Consider the following 21,700-nt stretch of genomic DNA (forward strand, 5'->3'; position numbering starts at 1 on the left):
TGGTAGGAAACATGAAAGCAGATCTTTAAGTTTACTGACAGTGTTCAAAATGCAAAACACCATATCTACAGTTTGGCATGAAAATATTTTTCCTAGTAACCTATATTTACAAAATTTCTGTCTTGGTATCATCTTAGTAGTCAATGGTGTTATATTTTTTGTTAAATATGTGAAAATCCCCTAATCTAATTCACTTAAACGAAATTTCCCTCTTACAAAATTGTGCACTAATGATTGAGTTTAGACTCAGCATACACAAATTTGATGCCACTTGAAAAGTGACAGTACTGTAGTCCGCCATAATTTTATATAATCATATTAAACATTAATAAGTAACAAGTATATAGGAACCACAATTTGAAGATTTGAGTTTTAAGACCAAAACCCTATAAGTGCATTGCAACCATATAGCTTAATGATATAAATCTTTGTTTGACATGTAACGCAATAACCACATATTTGTTTATAAGGACTCTGCCTTCCTTTAACAGAGTAAATACGGTTTTACTGCCTCCTGACAAATTGCCATTTTACATTTACGAAGTTATTACTGAAATAACATGCATATAGAATTAATTCAGTTTGAAGATTGCAATTATCAGAACTACCATAATTCACAGATCAGTGTTGTAACTTCTACAGGTACTACTTCATCAGTAACAATTATTTACATTTCTCTTCAGACTTTACTGTAAATATATTAATGCAATAAAATACAAATTACATCAACAACTGCAGATTATGGGACATTAGGCGCCTGGCTTCAGATTTTCGTCAGACTTGTATCTCAACCATATCATTTTCATACCTACTAAATACCAGCCAACATTGATATCTATCTACCATGACTACAGTGAATTATAACCATACCATTATGTCGATAGGAATCTAAACGCTATTAAATATGAAATCAATGAATGAAATGGCTAATTACATATTAATGAGGCTGAATATATAATTCAAGCTTTTGTATGATCAAGCAGATTATCAACATCAATCATTTAATGATCATGATTCACGTGGTCTGAGTCAACCAAATGGTCATTCTCTTTGTACTGGAATAAATCATTCTTGGCCACAAAACGTTTATTCTGGGTCATAATGCCCTTATATCTAACTCCCTTCTGGGTCACAAAACCTTCCTAACTCTATTCTAGATCACAAAACCTTCCTAACTCTATTCTGGGTCAAAAAAACCCTTCCTTACACTATTCTGGGTCACAAAGTCCTCCCTTACTTATATTTTATTCTGAACCATAAAATCTTGTAGAGGACATGGAGTTCCTTTTATTTTATTTTTCAAAGTTAATATCAGTTGAAAACATGTACATGCCAGCAGAACACTGTCTCTAATTTCTGAAGATTCAATTAAAGCATTACAAGTTTCTTCCTGGCAGAACATAGTTAGGTTATGAATATTGTGCACATCTAAAGAAACTGTAGGAGTCCTTATTTATGCAATATAATTTAAGAATGATGACAGTTTCAATGGCATTTGTGACAAAAATCAGTGGAGAAAATCAATCATTAAACTGGTATTTTTTGAGACAAAATGTCCCTTCTCTGCATATTTTTCTCCTTAGATATTGTATTCCTCTGTTTTCTGTGGGTCACTGGCCATTAATAGAATGCAGGGTCCTGAATGCCATTAGTGAAATGTGACAACACAAAGTAAGATAGATGTTGGGACAGCTTGCAAATTGACCATTACTCTCTAACTAATTACCATCTATTGGCAGTTCTGTGTAAAATACAGGCAGACTCACAGCACTAATGGTATCACAGTGACCAAGTCTTGAGAATATCTGTGGAATTAGGGAAGTTAATAAGGAGATTGTTTCTAATGGAAAGTCTCCTATAACAATATATCAAATTTACTTGAGCAATTATGTCTTGCCTTACACTTAAGTAATCTATGGTAATTTTGTATCAAATGTCTTTTTTCTTGCCATAATTCTTGAAACGCTCTGTCATGTCACAAGGTCAAATAAATTACTTGTATTTTTCTCTCTTTTATGACCATAGATATGGAGCAAGCATTTGCTAAACTAAATGACACAATGTGATAGTCACTCCTCCTCTATGACAGCCAGAAAAATGACCTGTCCTTTACATCAGCCAGAAGTCAACAAATGTTACAAAATGACCTGTCCTATACATCAGCCAGAAGTCAACAAATGTTACAAAATGACCTGTCCTTTACATCAGCCAGAAGTCAACAAGTGTTACAAAATGACCTGTCCTTTACATCAGCCAAAAGACAACAAAGCCAGAAGTCAACAAATGTTACAAAATGACCTGTCCTTCACATCAGCCAGAAGACAACAAATGTTACAAAATGACCTGTCCTTTACATCAGTCAGATCAACAAATGTTAAAAAATGACCTATCCTATACATCAGCCAGAAGTAAACAGATGTTATAAAATGACCTGTCCTTTACATCAGCCAGAAGACAACAAATGTTACAAAATGACCTGTCCTTTACATCAGCCAGAAGACAACAAATGTTACAAAATGACCTGTCCTTTACATCAGCCAGAAGACAACAAATGTTACAAAATGTCCTGTCCTTTACATCAGCCAGAAGTCAACAAATGTTACAAAATGTCCTGTCTTTTACAACAGCCAGAAGACAAAAATATTACAAAATGACCAGTCCTTTACATCAGCCAGAAGTCAACAAATGTTACAACATGACCTGTCCTTTACATCAGCCAGAAGACAACAAATGTTACAAAATGACCTGTCCTTTACATTAGCCAGAAGTCAACAAAAGTTACAAAATGATCTGTCCTTTACATCAGCCAGAGGTCAACAAATGTTACAAAATGACCTGTCCTTTCCCATCAGTCAGAAGTCAACAAATGTTACAAAATGACCTGTCCTTTACATCAGCCAGAAGACAACAAATGTTACAAAATGACCTGTCCTTTACATCAGCCAGAAGTCAACAAATGTTACAAAATGACCTGTCCTTTACATCAGCCAAAAGACAACAAATGTTACAAAATGACCTGTCCATTACATCAGCCAGAAGACAACAAATGTTACAAAATGATATTAATCTGTTCTCTACATCAGCCAGGAAGACAAAAATATTACAAAATGATATTCATCAGTCCTCTACATCAGCTAGAAGTCAACAAATGTTACAAAATTATATAGACCTGCCCTATTCACCCATCCTCAACAAATATTACAAAATGATATTCAACTGTCCTCTACATCAGCCAGAAGAAAACAAATGTTACAAAATGATATTCACCCCAATCTCTACATCTGCCAGAGGACAACAAATGTTACAAAATGATATTTATCTGTCCCCTACATCTGCCAGAAGACAACAAATGTTACAAAATGATATTTATAGACCTGTCCTATACATCAGCTAGAAGACAACCAATGACACAAAATGATATTCATCCATCCTATACATCAGCTAGAAGACAACAAATGTTACAAAATGATATTTATAGACCTGTCCTATACATCAGCTAGAAGACAACAAATGTTACAAAATGATATTTATAGACCTGTCCTATACATCAGCTAGAAGACAACCAATGATACAAAATGATATTCATCCATCCTATACATCAGCTAGAAGACAACAAATGTTACAAAATGATATTCATCCATCCTCTGCATCAGCCAGAAGACAACAAATGTTACAAAATGATATTCATCCATCCTATACATCAGCTAGAAGACAACAAATGTTACAAAATGATATTTATAGACCTGTCCTATACATCAGCTAGAAGACAACCAATGATACAAAATGATATTCATCCATCCTATACATCAGCTAGAAGACAACAAATGTTACAAAATGATATTTATAGACCTGTCCTATACATCAGCTAGAAGACAACAATGATACAAAATGATATTCATCCATCCTTACATCAGCTAGAAGACAACAAATGTTACAAAATGATATTTATAGACCTGTCCTATACATCAGCTAGAAGACAACAAATGTTACAAAATGATATTTATAGACCTGTCCTATACATCAGCTAGAAGACAACAAATGTTACAAAATGATATTCATCCATCCTCTGCATCAGCCAGAAGACAACAAATGTTACAAAATGATATTCATCCATCCTCTGCATCAACCAGAAGACAACAAATGTTACAAAATGATATTTATAGACCTGTCCTATACATCAGCTAGAAGACAACCAATGATACAAAATGATATTCATCCATCCTATACATCAGCTAGAAGACAACAAATGTTACAAAATGATATTTATAGACCTGTCCTATACATCAGCTAGAAGACAACAAATGTTACAAAATGATATTTATAGACCTGTCCTATACATCAGCTAGAAGACAACAAATGTTACAAAATGATATTTATAGACCTGTCCTATACATCAGCTAGAAGACAACAAATGTAGCCTCTCCACAACTATCTAGAAGACAACAAATGTAGCCTCTCCACAACTATCTAGATTCTGCAGAGCATGATAAACTCCAAGATAATCAAATTTGTCTTATACATAACATTTCTGTCTCCAAAAACAGAGCATCAGACTGCTAATAAGTTTGAAGCAGACTGTAACCTATACAGAAAGTGAGGAAAGCAGGTGTTTTACATCAGATATTCTTGGATGGAGAAGGCACTTTTGGGCTGCATAAGCATGTTAATTACATACTTGTAAAGTTTTTATTGAAACATTATCTTTCAAGATCCTGACTCACTCAATGTGCTGGAGATTTTAATTAGAAAATCACATTTCTGTGCATGATCTACAAGTATTTGTTCAGTACTTACAGGTTTGTATATTGACAAAGCTTGATGTTTGCATCTTTAGACTACATATTACTGTAGGTTTACAGATACAGAACTCACTATAGCCTGACAATTGTCTATACCCGGTACATTAGTTGAAAGATACAGAACTCACTATAGCCTGACAATTGTATATACCCAGTACATTAGTTGAAAGATATAGAACTCTATATAGCCTGACAATTGTCTAAACCCAGTATATTAGTTGAAAGATACAGAACTCATTATTACCTGACAATTGTATATACCCAGTACATCATTTGAAAGATACAGAACTCACTATAGCCTGGCAATTGTATATACCCAGTACATTAGTTGAAAGATATAGAACTCTATATAGCCTGACAATTGTCTAACCCAGTATATTAGTTGAAAGATACAGAACTCATTATTACCTGACAATTGTATATACCCAGTACATTAGTTGAAAGATATAGAACTCACTATAGCCCTGACTATTGTATATACCCAGTACATTAGTTGAAAGATATAGAACTCTATATAGCCTGACAACTGTCTAACCCGGTATATTAGTTGAAAGATACAGAACTCATTATTACCTGACAATTGTATATACCCAGTACATTATTTGAAAGATACAGAACTCTATATAGCCTGACAATTGTCTAAACCCAGTATATTAGTTGAAAGATACAGAACTCATTATTACCTGACAATTGTATATACCCAGTACATCATTTGAAAGATACAGAACTCACTATAGCCTGGCAATTGTATATACCCAGTACATTAGTTGAAAGATATAGAACTCTATATAGCCTGACAATTGTCTAACCCAGTATATTAGTTGAAAGATACAGAACTCATTATTACCTGACAATTGTATATACCCAGTACATTAGTTGAAAGATACAGAACTCACTATAGCCCTGACTATTGTATATACCCAGTACATTAGTTGAAAGATATAGAACTCTATATAGCCTGACAACTGTCTAACCCGGTATATTAGTTGAAAGATACAGAACTCATTATTACCTGACAATTGTATATACCCAGTACATTATTTGAAAGATACAGAACTCACTATAGCCTGACAATTGTATATACCCAGTACATTAGTTGAAAGATATAGAACTCTATATTGCCTGACAATTGTCTAACCCGGTATATTAGTTGAAAGATACAGAACTCATTATTACCTGACAACTGTATATACCCAGTACATTATTTGAAAGATACAGAAATCACTATAGCCTGACAATTGTATATACCCAGTACATAAGTTGACAGATACAGAGCTCACTATAGCATGACAATTGTCTATACCCAGTACATTAGTTGAAAGATACAGAACTCACTATTACCTGACAATTATCTACACCCAGTACACTAGTTGAAAGATACAGAACTCATTATTACCTGACATTTATATATACCCAGTACATTAGTTGAAAGATACAAAACTCACTATAGCTTGACAATTGCCTATACCCAGTACACAGCTGACATATAGGATGACAATAACCTATAAACAATACATTAGTTGACAGATACAGTACTCACTATAGCCTGACAAGTATCTATAAACAATACATTAGTTGAAAGACATAGTACTAAGCCTGACAATTACCTATAAACAATACAGTAGTTGATAGATACAGTATTCACTATAGGTTGACAATTATCTATAAACAATACATTAGTTGAAAGACATAGTACTAAGCCTGACAATTACCTATAAACAATACAGTAGTTGACAGATACAGTACTCACTATAAGCTGACAATTATCTATAAACAATACATTAGTTGATAGATACAGCTCTCACAATTATCTATAAATAAAACATACGTTGAAAGATACAGAACTCACTATAACCTGACAACTGTCTATACCCAATACATAAGTTGACAGATACAGAACTCACTATTACCTGACAATTGTCTATACCTTACATTTAATAGTATAAATGTTTTGAGAAAGATAATAAAGTCTGTAACAAGATTCAGTGTCTGTATAAGGAGAGATGATTGAATGTTCTGCAATTTTTTCTGTCAGTAATAAGTTAATTCTCAGACAGACAAAGTTATCATAAAACTCTTATTATGGATACAATTAATTATGTCTATTGCTGAAAGTATTTAAGTTAATATTAGTTAGCTTTACTGACAGAATGGAAAACTCCCAACAATTAATACAGTGGACACAATTAAACCTGTAGACCAAAATAATCTAGATTTCATATTTAGTGTATTAAGCTGATTTAGGATTGATCAGTCTTATAGATTCCCAGAAAACAAAGTGTCGGGGAGCAGGGGGGTGGGGACTCTTTTAAAAGGTGATAAGGTAACATTCCCACCTTTGACAGTAGAGGAAGACCCCTGGATACTTTTAAAGCGAAGGCAGTCACCCGGGTACATTTTATATACCCGTCAACCATATTTAAGCCAGCTGGATAGCTTCATAACATGAAAGAATTCTACACCCCACAAGAGACTTGAACCCACAGGAAGTGATCTGAAGTCAGTGGCCTTAACCACTCAACAACAGGGGCCCTCTTGATATTAACCAAAGTATGTGAGGTTTACTGTTATATTTACCAATTTGGCATTGAGTGTACATTTCGGTTTTAACCAATGTGTTTATTATAATATTTACCAAGGTATTGCTTGTACATTGCGGTAGTAATTAGTGTATTTACTATCATATTTACCAAGATACTGTGTGTACATTGTGATACTAACCAGTGGATTTACTGTGATATTTACCGAAGTATTGTGTGTACATTGTGGTATTAACCAGTGCATTTACTATGATATTTACTGTGATATTGTGTGTACATTGTAATATTAACCAGTGAAATACAAAGGTATTGTGTGTACATAGTGATATTAACCAGTGCATTTACTGTGATATTTACCAAGGTATTGTGTGTACATTGTGGTATTAACCAGTGTGTACATTGTAGTATTAACCAGTGCATTTACTGTAATATTTACCCAGGTATTATGTGTACCTTGTGGTATTAACCAGTGTGTAGATTGTAGTATTAACCAGTGCATTTACTGTAATATTTACCCAGGTATTGTGTGCATAATGTGAGTATTAACCAGTGCATTTACTGTGATATTTACCCAGGTATTGTGTATACATTGTAGTATTAACCAGTGCATTTACTGTGATATTTACCCAGGTATTGTGTATATATTGTAGTATTCACCAGTGCATTTACTGTGATATTTACCAAGGTATTGTGTGTACACTTTGGTATTAACCAGTGTGTTTACCACATTAGTACCAATGGACTTTATGTACATTGTGGTATTAACCAGCATGTTTACTGGATATATACTGAGGGATTTTATGTCTGTGACATTTACCAATGTTGTGATGTTAACCATTTTTTTTTTTTTTTTTTTTCTGATTTAATGTTGCACCGGCACATGATAGGTCATATGGCGACTTTCCAGCTTTTAATGGTGGCGGAAGACCCCAGGTGCCCCTCCGTGCATTATTTTCATCACGAGCGGGCACCTGGGTAAAACCACCGACCTTCCGTATGCCAGCTGCATGGCTTCCTCACATGAAGAATTCAACGCCCCGAGTGAGGCTCGAACCCACATCAATGAGGGGCAAGTGATTTGAAGTCAGCGACCTTAACCACTCGGCCACGGAGGCCCCTAACCAAGTAGCTGTGTATATAAATGTAATGTGTGTGTACATTGTGAGTGGCAAGAAATACAAGATACATAATTTTACGGCATTCAATGATACTGTCTAAATATAATTTTTGAATTTGTGTAATCAGAGGAAAATGATATCAAACTTTTATTATATAACTGCCTACATAAAGGATATTAAAATATTTCTGCACAGCAACCCACATGCCAGCCATCAAACTCTTTTATTTACCAGAATGATTGATGTATAATTAATGTTAAAGGATTTTAATTCTCCATGTGGCATATTTTCATGGTAATGAGTTGTTTACACAGTGTATTGCAGCTCTGCAGTACAATCAGAGGCTGCTTAATGCAATATCTTTATTAGCTCCATTTCTGTTATTTTACTGATCTGTCATTAGGCAACTTGTTTAGCTTCTATTTTTTTCATAATGGGCCTATTATACATTTCCCCTTTTAGACTGCAGTGTTATTAAAAACAAAACCTACGCCTCTACAAACTACTGCCACATAAATATCACTTTTCACTTACTAAAGAGTTCTTTGTCAAATAATGATATAAGTGTAGGTGGCCCTGCAGCCAGTAGCAATAGCTACACAAAGCAACTGGAGACACTGCCCTCCTGGCTCTAAAGCTTTTCACTATAGTACCCTCCTAATTGGTATTTACTGTATCAATAACAAGATTTTATAAATAATAACTTAAGTCAATATTGTATTCTGTGAGTGAAATACAAGGCAACTTTCAATACTCTTCAATCAATTTCGTAATTGTTTCTAGTGGCAGATTTGGAGATTTTTTACCACAGCACACTCACATCAATCTATCATCATTTAACCAAGTTCATTTAGCTTTTGTAACATCATTTGTTAGCTAAACTGCCTATCAACCAATCTATCTTGTTAAAACAAGATCAGTTTAATTGAATAATTAATTATGCAGATCATGAAGATGAGATCCACTTTTAGATAGGAGAACTGTCAGTGGAAGGTGCCAGCCTGGCAGCATCAGATAGTGTTACACACATTACAACTGGAATAAATGTAAATAAAACTTTCATCTGTTAAATGATTACTGTAGAAGATAGTCAGACTTGGGCAAATATAATTACATTAGCTACCCCAATTAAACATAACACTGATAAGGCAGGGAGGCATGAAACTTTTATATCATACCTGTCTCACTTTAATATTGTCTTTCAATGTGGGTGGAGGGGGAGGGGAGAAGAGGATGATGCCACCAGATTTGTCTTTTATTAGTTACTGTAATACAGTATCTACAGAAGTCTAAGAAAAGTACAGAAAAAGCTATCAACAGATTTAGACATTCAGTAAAAATCATATACAATAGTAGTGACTCATGTTTTTAAATATATATATTCTGTTATACAATTTCAGATACTAAGATGTAGAACTGCTTTGTCACAGAATGACACTCTAACACCACCTCCCCCCACCACAGCACCACCCCCACCCCAACTGGCACTAACCCATCCTACACTATCAAATATATTTATTTCAAAGCTCAGTAGAATGATTAGCATTGATAAATGATGTATTCAGTAAGTGATGACATAAACTGTAGAATCTATTTAATTTATATTAAAGAGATTAATTGAGATCATGTTTACAAAGGCCTTTAATGTTATTTGGATACAGAAACAGAAATATGTGCAACTACTAATCCACCAACAATTTTTGACAGTGACGTCATTTTGTCAACAAACTATAAATAACCACGATATATCCCCAAACGGATGTATACCTATAATAGATAGAAATATGTCCTTATCGTATGAGAAACTCTAAGTAAGGTATAGTCCAGTGGATGTGTTGGCTACTTGTCACGCAGGCAATGTAAGTTCGAAACCAGTGGTAGGCGATGTATATTTTATGCATTTTTTGTAGCAAAAATATTGTTTGAAAGACCAGTTACATTTGCTTCCTTGATTTGGAAAAATGTTGTTTTTAGATGTTTCTTTTTGTAAGTTTTTTTTTTCATCATCAATCATTTATTATAGTATGAAGTATATAAAATGTTAGTGCAACATAATTATTATGCCTGTCTCACCGTCAGTCTATTGTGTTTTAGAATAGATATTGCTTTCTCGTTATTCTCCAAAGGTTGTTACAGTTAAAAACGTGTTCATAGCCATTTTAGCCATTTTATTTGGAGTGAAATAACGAATGTTTTCTACACAATTTATTCTGTACGCATAATTCGTGATGCACCAGAAAATCAAGATAATTATTTGTATAACTCGATGTTTATTTCACTCTGTTTCATTACATCTCTTACGGCTTAATAAAGCCCAAATATCAATCTATACCTAGTTTTGTGTTGAATTTTACCCATACTAGCTTCTAATGAGCATTTGGTGGTTGTCACGGATAACATAAATGTATTTTATGTGCCATAAAATTATTTATGTGCCGGAAGACGAATATTAACTCGGCCCGCAGACTCTTACTGTCCGGCCGCAAGTTAACTATGTACATATAATTAGCGTGGATACTTATAGCAACCAATCAGCGTTTAGTTTAACATTAATTCGGACGAGAAAGGATCTGCAATATTTTTCTTTTGGGAAAAGTTGGTTTTACGGCACCTGGCCGGAACCTATTAAAGAGATGCCTATAACCTTTAAAGAATTGTTCCCCATTATTGTAGCTCTTGAAAAATGGGGTTTGTTAATAAAAAACAAGTGTCTGGTTTTACATTCTGATAATGAGGCTGTAGTACATATCTTAAACAAACAATCTTCAAATAACCAAGCCTTAATGCATCTTGTTAGACGTTTTGTTCTACTTTGCATGCGGTTTAACATTTTGATTAAAGCTAAACATATCCTTGGTAAATTAAATCATTTGCCCGATCTATTGTCACGTTTACAGATCGTACAGTTCAAAGCTGCAGCACCACATATGGACAAAGATCCCACAGACGTGGAGTCAATAGTTTTAGATCTGTGTTAGATCATACAGTACTAGACCTGTTAAATAGTTCCTTATCATTGGCCACAAAACAATCATACCAGAATGCCTTTCAACATTTCTGTGAGTTTTCTACCCATACTTATCCAGGCAAACGCATCCTTCCAATAACAGAACATAAATTAGCCCAGTACATAGCCTTCTGCCATAAACAAGGTTATCGCTACTCAACCATTCGTTCAAGATTGTCCAGTCTAGCATATCTGCATAAGATAAACAATGCTCAAAACCCTGTCGATACATTCCTAATTTCAAAATTAATGTACGCCCTGAGAACGAAAACTTCTTCGACAAACTGCCGACGTCCGATTACTTTGCCAATCCTACTCTCCCTTGTAAGATCGTTAAGAGAAGTTGTAAGGTCATCTTATGATAGACAACTGTTTAAGACTATTTTTCTAGTGTCGTTTTTTGGTCTACTAAGAATTGGGGAGATAACTCTTACTAGGACAGGTTCTCATAACGTTATACAGTGGAAAATCTGGTTCTGCACCAGAAAAACAAAATGCTTCACAAAGCCACAATTCACATGCCAAAATATAAACATTTCAATGGTAAACCTTCCAATATCACCCTTCAGTCAAACAAAAACTACCGTCTTTGTCCGGTTATTGCTCATAATAGATTCCTTCGCAAAAGATCCTCAAAACAAGGCCAACTGTTGTGGGTTGTTTCCCTATTATGAAACCACCCACGCTGTGGCGTATTTTCATGGCCAGATATGTCTAAAATTCTATTTGTATAACTCGATGTTTATTTCACTCTGTTTCATTACATCTCTTACGGCTTAATAAAGCCCAAATATCAATCTATACCTAGTTTTGTGTTGAATTTTACCCATACTAGCTTCTAATGAGCATTTGGTGGTTGTCACGGATAACATAAATGTATTTTATATGCCATAAAATTATTTATGTGCCGGACGACGAATATTAACTTGGCCCGCAGACTCTTACTGTACATATAATTAGCGTGGATACTTATAGCAACCAATCAGCGTTTAGTTTAACATTAATTCGAACGAGAAAGGATCTGCAATATTTTTCTTTTACCCACCCAACCTCACCCTATTTTTTAATTAAAATCAGAAATGTTTGTAATTTTTTATTTGTCTTGACATTTTATTTTGTTTGTCACTTACTGGCGTATTTTCATGGCCAGATATGTCTAAAATTCTATTTGTATAACTCGATGTTTATTTCACTCTGTTTCATTACATCTCTTACGGCTTAAGCTAAAAATATTGTGCGGGAAAAAAAGTTCCACCGACCGGATTCAAACTCGGTATTTTTCGGTTACTACGACAGCGCCGTTATCCTCTGGGCTACGTATCCATGCTAGCTATAGGTAAAGAAACATAATCATAATCCAGTACAATATAAGGTAAACATTGGAAAGTAAACACAATATGACGTCACTGTCATGTATCCCTGGTCGGATAGTAATGTACAGTAAAAGGAATAATTTTGCTTTTTTAATCATCTTAAAAAAACATTCCGTTGTACAACTGTAATCTACTACAACTAGTGTATTACAACTGGTAAGAAAAACTCTGTTTATTGAAATTTTGGTGTAACCTAGTGGGTCTTATTTTGTTAGAAAAAGAACTAAAATCTAAATCATGTTTAAGAATGTATATTAAATCATGTTTAAGACAGTAGTCTGCAACATAAATTCCTTGCCACCAAATATCTTGGTAAGCAATTTCCGGGAAGAAAAATTTTCTGAGAAAATTGTTGGGAACAACGTTTTCCACTTTATTTGGTATTCAAATAAATTCTAATTAATCTCCGTGTCCCTCTAACCATCAATCGTGTTAGCTACGATGTCTCAGCCATCTAGCAATATTGTTACAAGACTTCATTTGAATTCTCCTCTCTCTAGAGAATTATCTACAATACTGACCATATTTTGTAATACAGCTGATGTATCACCATCTGACCATATTCAACAGTACAGCTGAAATATCACCATCTGACCATATTCAGCACTACAGCTGACATATCTCCATCTGACCTTATTCAGCAGTACAGCTGACATATCACCATCTGACCAAATTCAGCAGTACTGCCGACATATCCCCATCTGACCATATTCAGCAGTACAGCTGACACATCACCATCTGACCATATTCAGCAGTACTGCCGACATATCCCCATCTGACCATATTCAGCAGTACAGCCTACATATCCCCATCTGACCATATTCAGCAGTACAGCTGACATATCGCCATCTGACCATATTCAGCAGTACAGCCGACATATGGCCATCTGACCATATTCAGCAGTACTGCCGATATCGCCATCTGACCATATTCAGCAGTACAGCTCTGACCATATTTAGGCAAACTCGTGACATATCACCATCTGACCATATTCAGCAGTACAGCTCTGACCATATTTAGGCAAACTGGTGACATATCACCATCTGATCATATTCAGCAGTACAGCTCTGACCATATTTAGGCGAACTCGTGACATATCACCATCTGACCATATTCAGCAGTACAGCTCTGACCATATTTAGGCAAACTGGTGACATATCACCATCTGACCATATTCAGCAGTACAGCTCTGACCATATTTAGGCAAACTGCTGACATATCACCATCTTACCATAGTAGTACAGCAGACACATCGCCATCTTTGTTTTCTGGGTAGGTGGATTGCATAGCAGCACTGAAACTGTAATTAATTAATTTTCGGTGTTTATGCAAAGATACTACTAGCTGGTTCAGATGGTATAACAAGCTGCAGCATCATCATCTAACTTTTCATTATACTAATAACAAATCAAACAGGTTTCTGCATGTATCTTTTAGATGATACTATATAGACATCTGGCTGGCTGTAAATGGAAGACAGTGTAAATGGATAAATTCGGAAATAGAAGTAAATATTGACATATTCATCTGTATCAATCACCTATCAAGCGCTGAAAAAGCTTCCAGCCTCTGGTCAATAACTCTTAGCAAATATAATATTATAGACAAACATTAACTATCCTATATGGCAGTAGACTTTATATAAAGACATCCAGTCATGGCTGTTTTGTCCATGTATATATATGGAATGGTATCTCTCCGACATGACATTATGATTTTTAAGTCAAAAAACTTCAGTAACTCAAAATGAACTGCCTTATAATGTACTGCATGAACAACATGTGACTTGAGAATCTTCTTGAGATTTAGTTCATGACTAGATTGACCTTTCTGAAAAAAAAAAAGTCTCCCTATGCATAGGCAGGTTTTTTTTTATTAGGAAACAGACAGGAAAAAGGTGTTAATTATCACTGAGAAACAAACGAAAAATGAAGATGTAACCAATGAAATCAAAGGACTTTAACTCAGTGAAAAATTATGCAACAATAAAACTCTTATTACAGACCTAACTTAGACTTGATACTGTCAGATCATTCCTATGAAGTTTCATTCAAATAACACAAGAAACTATAAGCGGCCCTAACTCCAAATGAATAACTTGAGCAAGGTGACTGCCAACGAAATAGCTTAATATCAGTGAATCTTTTTAAGTTTCATTGTGTGGTGGTAGATTTGAAAAGAAGCATGGACAAGAATCAACACACAGATTTTATACATAATAATCAAAGTGCAAACTGACTCAGTGAAAAATCATTCAACTACACTTGCTACTGATCATTACAGTGAAGTAACAATGAAATCTAAGCAGTGTTACAGAGGCAGTCTGGAAGAATTTAATTAAAATATAAGGGGTCACAGCTTATAAAAATGATACAAGTTGGACATGTCTTTATACCAATAACTGACCTGTGAAGTGACAGAAGTTTTGGAGATGAAGTGTGGTCAGGAATCTCAACATTAGACTTATTGTTTAGTAAAAAAATAAATGCAAGCAGGATGTGCCATCAACATGCACAACTAGGCTTCATACCAATCACTCTTGTGAACATTTCATTAAAATATGGCACAATTACAGAAATTTGCTGCCTAATTTTAGTATTAGATGCATAAACTTTAAATAGCACTACCTTTATGGCTTTATATGTCTGTACAGACTTTGTGAGTCAAATCAGTATCCAAGGATAGACATGTTATTTTCTTTCCATAATAAACTAGATTTATTGCCAGAAGTTGGAGGGCTGTAAAAAGAAATGAAATAATTAACTGATGTCCCTTCCTTTATTTCATTGCTTTCCTAGACCCAGACATCTAACATGATAGTTTTTGTACCAATAAAGTTTATAAATGAGTTCAGCTTTTTTATGTTTACACTAACAATTATTTAGATCTGCTCTGCTTTTATCAGCACTCATTTCAATTGTGTTCATTTTTATGCCAACATAATACATTAAACACAAGAGCACCGCCTTGCGGGTGCTGACGCTCATCTGATTTTTTTTTGTGTAATAGAAATATTGTCCTACCAATGATTTTCTAAGTCTAAAAAGGGCCATCATTCTTGCAAAGAGCAGGATAGAGTTATGTTTCTTGATGTTCAGTGTCCACTTATGATGGTGAAAAACTGTTGCAAGTTTTAAAGCAATAGCTTTGATAGTTTATGAGAAAAGTTGACTTAAACATAATACTCAACCAAGAAAATGATTTTCTAAGTCCAAAAGGGGCAATAATTATTGCAAAAAGCAGGATGGAGTTATGTTGCTTGATGTACAGGGTCAGCTTATGATGGTGAACAAGTGTTGCAAGTTTCAAAGCAATAGCTTTGATAGTTTAAGAGAAAAAGTTGACCTAAACATAAAACTTAACCAAGAAATCTGATATTTTCTAAGTCCAAAAGGGGCCATAAATCTTGCAAAAAGCAGGATGGAGTTATGTTTCTTGCTGTACAGGTTCAACTTATGATGGTGAACAAGTGTTGCAAGTTTTAAAGCAATAGCTTTGACAGTTTAGGAGAAAAGCTGACCTAAACATAAAACTTAACCAAGAAAACTGATTTTCTAAGTCCAAAAGGGGCAATAATTCTTGCAAAAAGCAAGATGGAGTTATGTTTCTTGATGTACAGGGTCTGCTTATGATGGTGAACAAGTATTTCAAGTTTCAAAGCAATAGCTTTGATAGTTTAGGAGAAAAGTTGACCTAAACATAAAACTTAACCAAGAAATCTGATATTTTCTAAGTACAAAAGGGGCCATAAATCTTGCAAAAATCAAGATGGAGTTATGTTTCTTGCTATACAGGGTCAGCTTATGATGGTGAACAAGTATTCCGGGTTTCAAAGCAATAGCTTTGATAGTTTAGGAGAAAAGCTGACCTAAACATAAAACTTAACCAGGCAACGCCGACGCAGACGCCGACGCCGACGCCGACAACCGCTCAAGTGATGACAATAACTCATCATTTTTTTTTCAAAAAATCAGATGAGCTAAAAATGAGTCAGTATTTAAGATGTATGAAACTGTGGTTGGGGTAAAAAAGTTACAGGACTTAGCATGACTTTTATGACAGCATTTAAAGACTTGACATGCTTCCAAGTCCACAGGAACCAATCTGAACCTTATCAATTCCAACTTAAAATTGATTTAAGTTTCATGTGAGCATCACTTTAATGCTGGATTCTTAGCTTTAATAAGAACTTGTTTACAGTAACCCTGATGCAGTGTTTTTACAAGAACTATTTCTGTGCAGAATTGCTCTATGGACCTGACAGTGTAACCTAATATATCGTTTTTGTGTGTGGATTTGATCCATAGACATATGGCTGGTGCAGTGTTTTTACAAGATTTAGTTGTGTGTGGAATAGTGCTCCATAGAACTGACAGTGTAACATGATGCAGTTTTTTTACAAGAACTAGTTGTGTGTGGTATAGTGCTCAATCGATCAAGCTAATGCAGTGCTTTTACAAGAACTATGTATGTGTGGAATAGCTCCATAGATCTGGCTGTGCATCAACATGTTTAAGGAACTGTTGCATGGATCTGGCTAGTGCTGTGTTTTTACAAGAACTATTTGTATGTGAATGAGTTTGACAGTGTATCAACATGTGCATGCAGTTGCACCTTGGACCTGTCAGTGTACCAGCATGACTGTGTTTAATTGCTCGACAGATCTCATTCTGGCAGTGTATAAGCATATGTGTGGAATTGCTCCATGGACATGGCAATGTATCAGTGTGTGTGTGGAATTGCTCCATGGGATTGACAGTGTATCAGTATGTGTGTGGAATTGCTCCATGTGCATAACAGTGTATCAATATAATATTTATGTGTGGAATTGCTCCATGGGCATGGCAGTGAATCAGCATGTGTGTGGAATTGCTCCATGGGCATGACAGTGTACCAATGTGTGTGGAATTGCTCCATGGGCATAGCAGTGTATCAGCATGTGTGTGGAATTGCTCCATGGGTATGACAGTGTATCAATATGTGTGTGGAATTGCTCCATGGGCATGACAGTGTATCAATATGTATGTGGAATTGCTCCATGGCATGACAGTGTATCAATGTGTGTGTGGAATTGCTCTATGGGCATGGCAGTGTATCAATATGTGTGTGGAATTGCTCTATGGGCATGGCAGTGTATTGGCATTTGTGTGGAACTGCTCCATGGGCATGACAGTGTATCAATATGTGTGTGTAATTGCTCCATTGCATGACAATGTATCAGCATGTGTGTTTATATAAAATTGCTCCATCGGTCTGGCAGTGTATCAGCATTTGTGTGGAATTGCTCCATGAGCATGACAATGTATCGGCATGAGTGTAAAACTGAATTGCTTCATTTGCTTAGCGGTATATCAAAATGTGTGTGGAATTGAATTGCTTCATTTGCTTAGCGGTATATCAAAATGTGTGTGGAACTGAATTGCTTCATTGGCTTAGCGGTATATCAAAATGTGTGTGGAACTGAATTGCTTCATTGGCTTAGCAGTATATCAAAATGTGTGTGGAATTGAATTGCTTCATTGGCTTAGCGGTATATCAAAATGTGTGTGGAACTGAATTGCTTCATTGGCTTAGCGGTATATCAAAATGTGTGTGGAACTGAATTGCTTCATTGGCTTAGCAGAATATCAGACTGTGTGGAGAACTGTCCCTGACTTGGAAGTGTATCAACAGTCTGACAAAATATTAGATAGCTTACAAATTTATTTTCCCAGTTTTGCAAAGGCAGACTATTGTGATGTGTTTAGCAATTTTAAGATGAATTTACCCCTATCAGGAACTAGTTGAGGGCATCAGTGTATTTTTTTCTTGGCATCTTGCTTCTCTATCTGGCAAGTAAATGGTTCTGTCTCAATGCAATGGTAGTAAAGAAATATTAGTTATCAATATCAATCGTTCTCTGCTATATTTTCAAAATGGATGTCAGTTTGGTTCCAATGTCTCTCATGCAGTCCTTACACAAGTTTAGTACAAACGGCTTACATATTTCATGTCAAAATATCTCATTTCTAGTAAAAACATTTTATATTTTAAGTACATGACTTTCTGTAACAATGACCTTGACCAAAGCAAACTAAATGCAACCAAACCTTGGTCTCTATGAAAGATACTGAAATACCAAGTTTAGTGTTGTCTCATTTCCAACTCAAATCATTAAGCAAAACATATTCTTCTATTTTTAGTAACACTGTCCTAGACTTTGACTAAAGCAAGCCAAAAAGCACTAAAATTTAGCTTAATTTTGTCTCCATGAAAGCCACCAGTCGTATTATACCAAGTCTGGTTTTAATTCCACATTCCTAAGTAAAGACTGATCAAAAACAATTTTTCTTTATTTAGAAACAATGGCACAAAAGGTCCATTTAGTTACCCAAAATGCAACCAAAAACATTGATTTCTATTAAACCTATCTATTTACCAGGTTAAGTCTATTTATCTCCTTCCTAACTGCTGTTATAGTGAAACTAAAGTTAAAGTAAAACTGATCTTGACCTTTACCTGCCCTAAATATAACTAAACCCCTGGCCTCCACGTAAGCTTCCTAAATTCCAAGTTTCATGATACTTTATTCCTGTCATAAGTCATAGAGCAGAAACAGTAGAGCAAAATCAGTTTTAGTAACAGTGACCTTGACCTTGATCCCAGTGAGCAGAACACATTTTTTAATCTCTGTTTCAAAGTATTCTGGCTCACTACACCCTAGTATTGCAAAGAAATACTCTACATAAATATTATAAATATTTATGTATTACAGGCAATAACATCTGGCCCTCAAGCAATTTCATTGAAACTTGCAGGGATGAATTTACATTATTACCTGGTTTTACTGAAATACTCCTGAGCCCTGTCTTAGATATGGCACCAGACAGACATGTAACTATTTATATATAATATTATACAAGTACAAAGGGTCATATTGTTGCCTGGCTAAAGCAATCTCATTGATCCTTGTAGGGCCTAATTTCCTTCAGAAGGGATAAAACAGGTAAGTTTAATGGAATTAAAGTGACTTGACTTCTGCAAGGTGGTAGTTTGACAGATGAGAAAATTTAAACTTTTTTCTAAACTAATACCCTCATGATTAAAGAACATCTGTATTTCGTAAATAAACATAAAATGCATCAAGAAACAAGCTTGTATTATTTGGTACATGTCACATGAAGACTGTTGTACTTCAAAAAATCTCATAATCAAACCCATAAATTCTGCAATAACTTTGTGTCTATTATGTAATTTTAAGTCATTTAAAATGAATCAAATACCATTAAGTGTTTAAAATCACTTAAAATTCAAATTACATAAAAGATGAAAAGATATAAATTTGAAACTTCTCTGAATTCAAAGCATTCTAAAGGGGCCCTACCGAAGTGAAAAAATTTAAAATGATGCAAGCTTTCTGAAAGGACAATAATTTTGAGAATTTGTATTCATATAGCACACAGTGTCCATGTTTTATAAAAATCATCCTAGCAACTGATAAATATAATGCTGTTATCAAATAAACAGATACACCACCATTGACCAAAATGTCTCAACACGAAAGTCCTTTTGTAACCAAAAACTGAATGTATAGTCAATTCAACAGGGAGTATTTCCATATTCTATGGATGACAGGTACCGTATTTTCCCGTATTAACGCCCCCGGGGGCGTTACATTTTCCAAAGAGGGGGCGTTTATTTGAGGTAAAAAAATAAAAAATGAAAATTTTTACAAAACTTAAAAACATCGTTCAAACTAGCTGTAAAGTGTTTCTGTGTTGTTTAATCTCCCCAAAACGTAATTATTTGGCATCCAATTTAATGCAGTGTGTCTTTTATGCATTTAAATACGGTACCTCGTGTATTCCATGTCTGGCTTTTTGACACGCTCGCGACACTACACATTACGTCATGACCCAAACAGCTATGTACTCCGATAACATTTTCCTTAGTACATGCGTAGTTAAAAGACGCAATACCAATGTCAATGTTTGACACCCAGTGCCTGCTTTAAATTAAAGTTCTAAAACTGCGAGAAAAGGTATATTAAAACATTTGCTGATCAAGATTTTAAAGTGGCAGGGCGTCGCCGAGTGGTGAAAAAACAAATCAAAAGTATTTAACGGTTTAATTTTTTGTTAATACCGTACTAGTACCCAATGTTTTGAATCTACGTACATGACTGTTAAAAATGTGTTTAATTAATACATTGGACCTTAGTACTAAATTACTATTATGTCTTATAAAAATGATGTTAGTGAATTTTCCGTTCTTGTGATTTTTATTCGTCAAATGGTGGAGGGGTAATTAAGTAAGGGTTGGCTTAATTCGGGAAAATACGGTATATCAAAGTAAATATTAATAAAGATGTTAGATGATATTAGATGATTACCAGTATATTGTCCAAGAAACAACTACTAAATAAAGACCATTTAAGCCATCTTTATGCCCTAATTCAGGGAAATTTGAACTTACCTACATTTTTTTGTTATATCATTGGTATTTTCTTGTGTACATAATTTAGTGTCAAGTTATCTTCCTAAATATACACACACTACCTGGTAAAAACTTTCTGGGATATTTTCAAGTTTAATAAATTAAACTTGTCTGTGAGGGGCAAGAGATTTGAAGTCAGCGACATAAACCATTTGGCCACGGAGGCCCCCAAAATCACAGTCTAGGCACTAGCTGTTGTCTATTTATGTTTCACTGCTTAATTTCTATGGAGTCTGGTAGGGCTGTGGATCGTCAGACAAGTGGCGATCCGATCCGATCCGCGAGTCGGGGCTTACGATTCACAGATCGAACAACGGATCATCAGCAACAACTTATAATGTACAAAAATGCAAGCCTGTTATTTTTGTACTTTTTTCTTTATGTAATC

General features: G+C 34.8%; 1 protein-coding gene across 1 annotated transcript in view; it reads right to left on the reverse strand.

Moving 5' to 3' along the window:
- LOC123541921 (neogenin-like) overlaps nucleotides 1-21,700 on the reverse strand; it is a 152,479-nt gene that overhangs the window by 68,209 nt on the left and 62,570 nt on the right. The gene's annotated exons all lie outside the window — the stretch shown is intronic.

The sequence above is a fragment of the Mercenaria mercenaria genome, chromosome 19 (genome assembly GCF_021730395.1).
Source record: "Mercenaria mercenaria strain notata chromosome 19, MADL_Memer_1, whole genome shotgun sequence".
Classification (NCBI taxonomy): domain Eukaryota; kingdom Metazoa; phylum Mollusca; class Bivalvia; order Venerida; family Veneridae; genus Mercenaria; species Mercenaria mercenaria.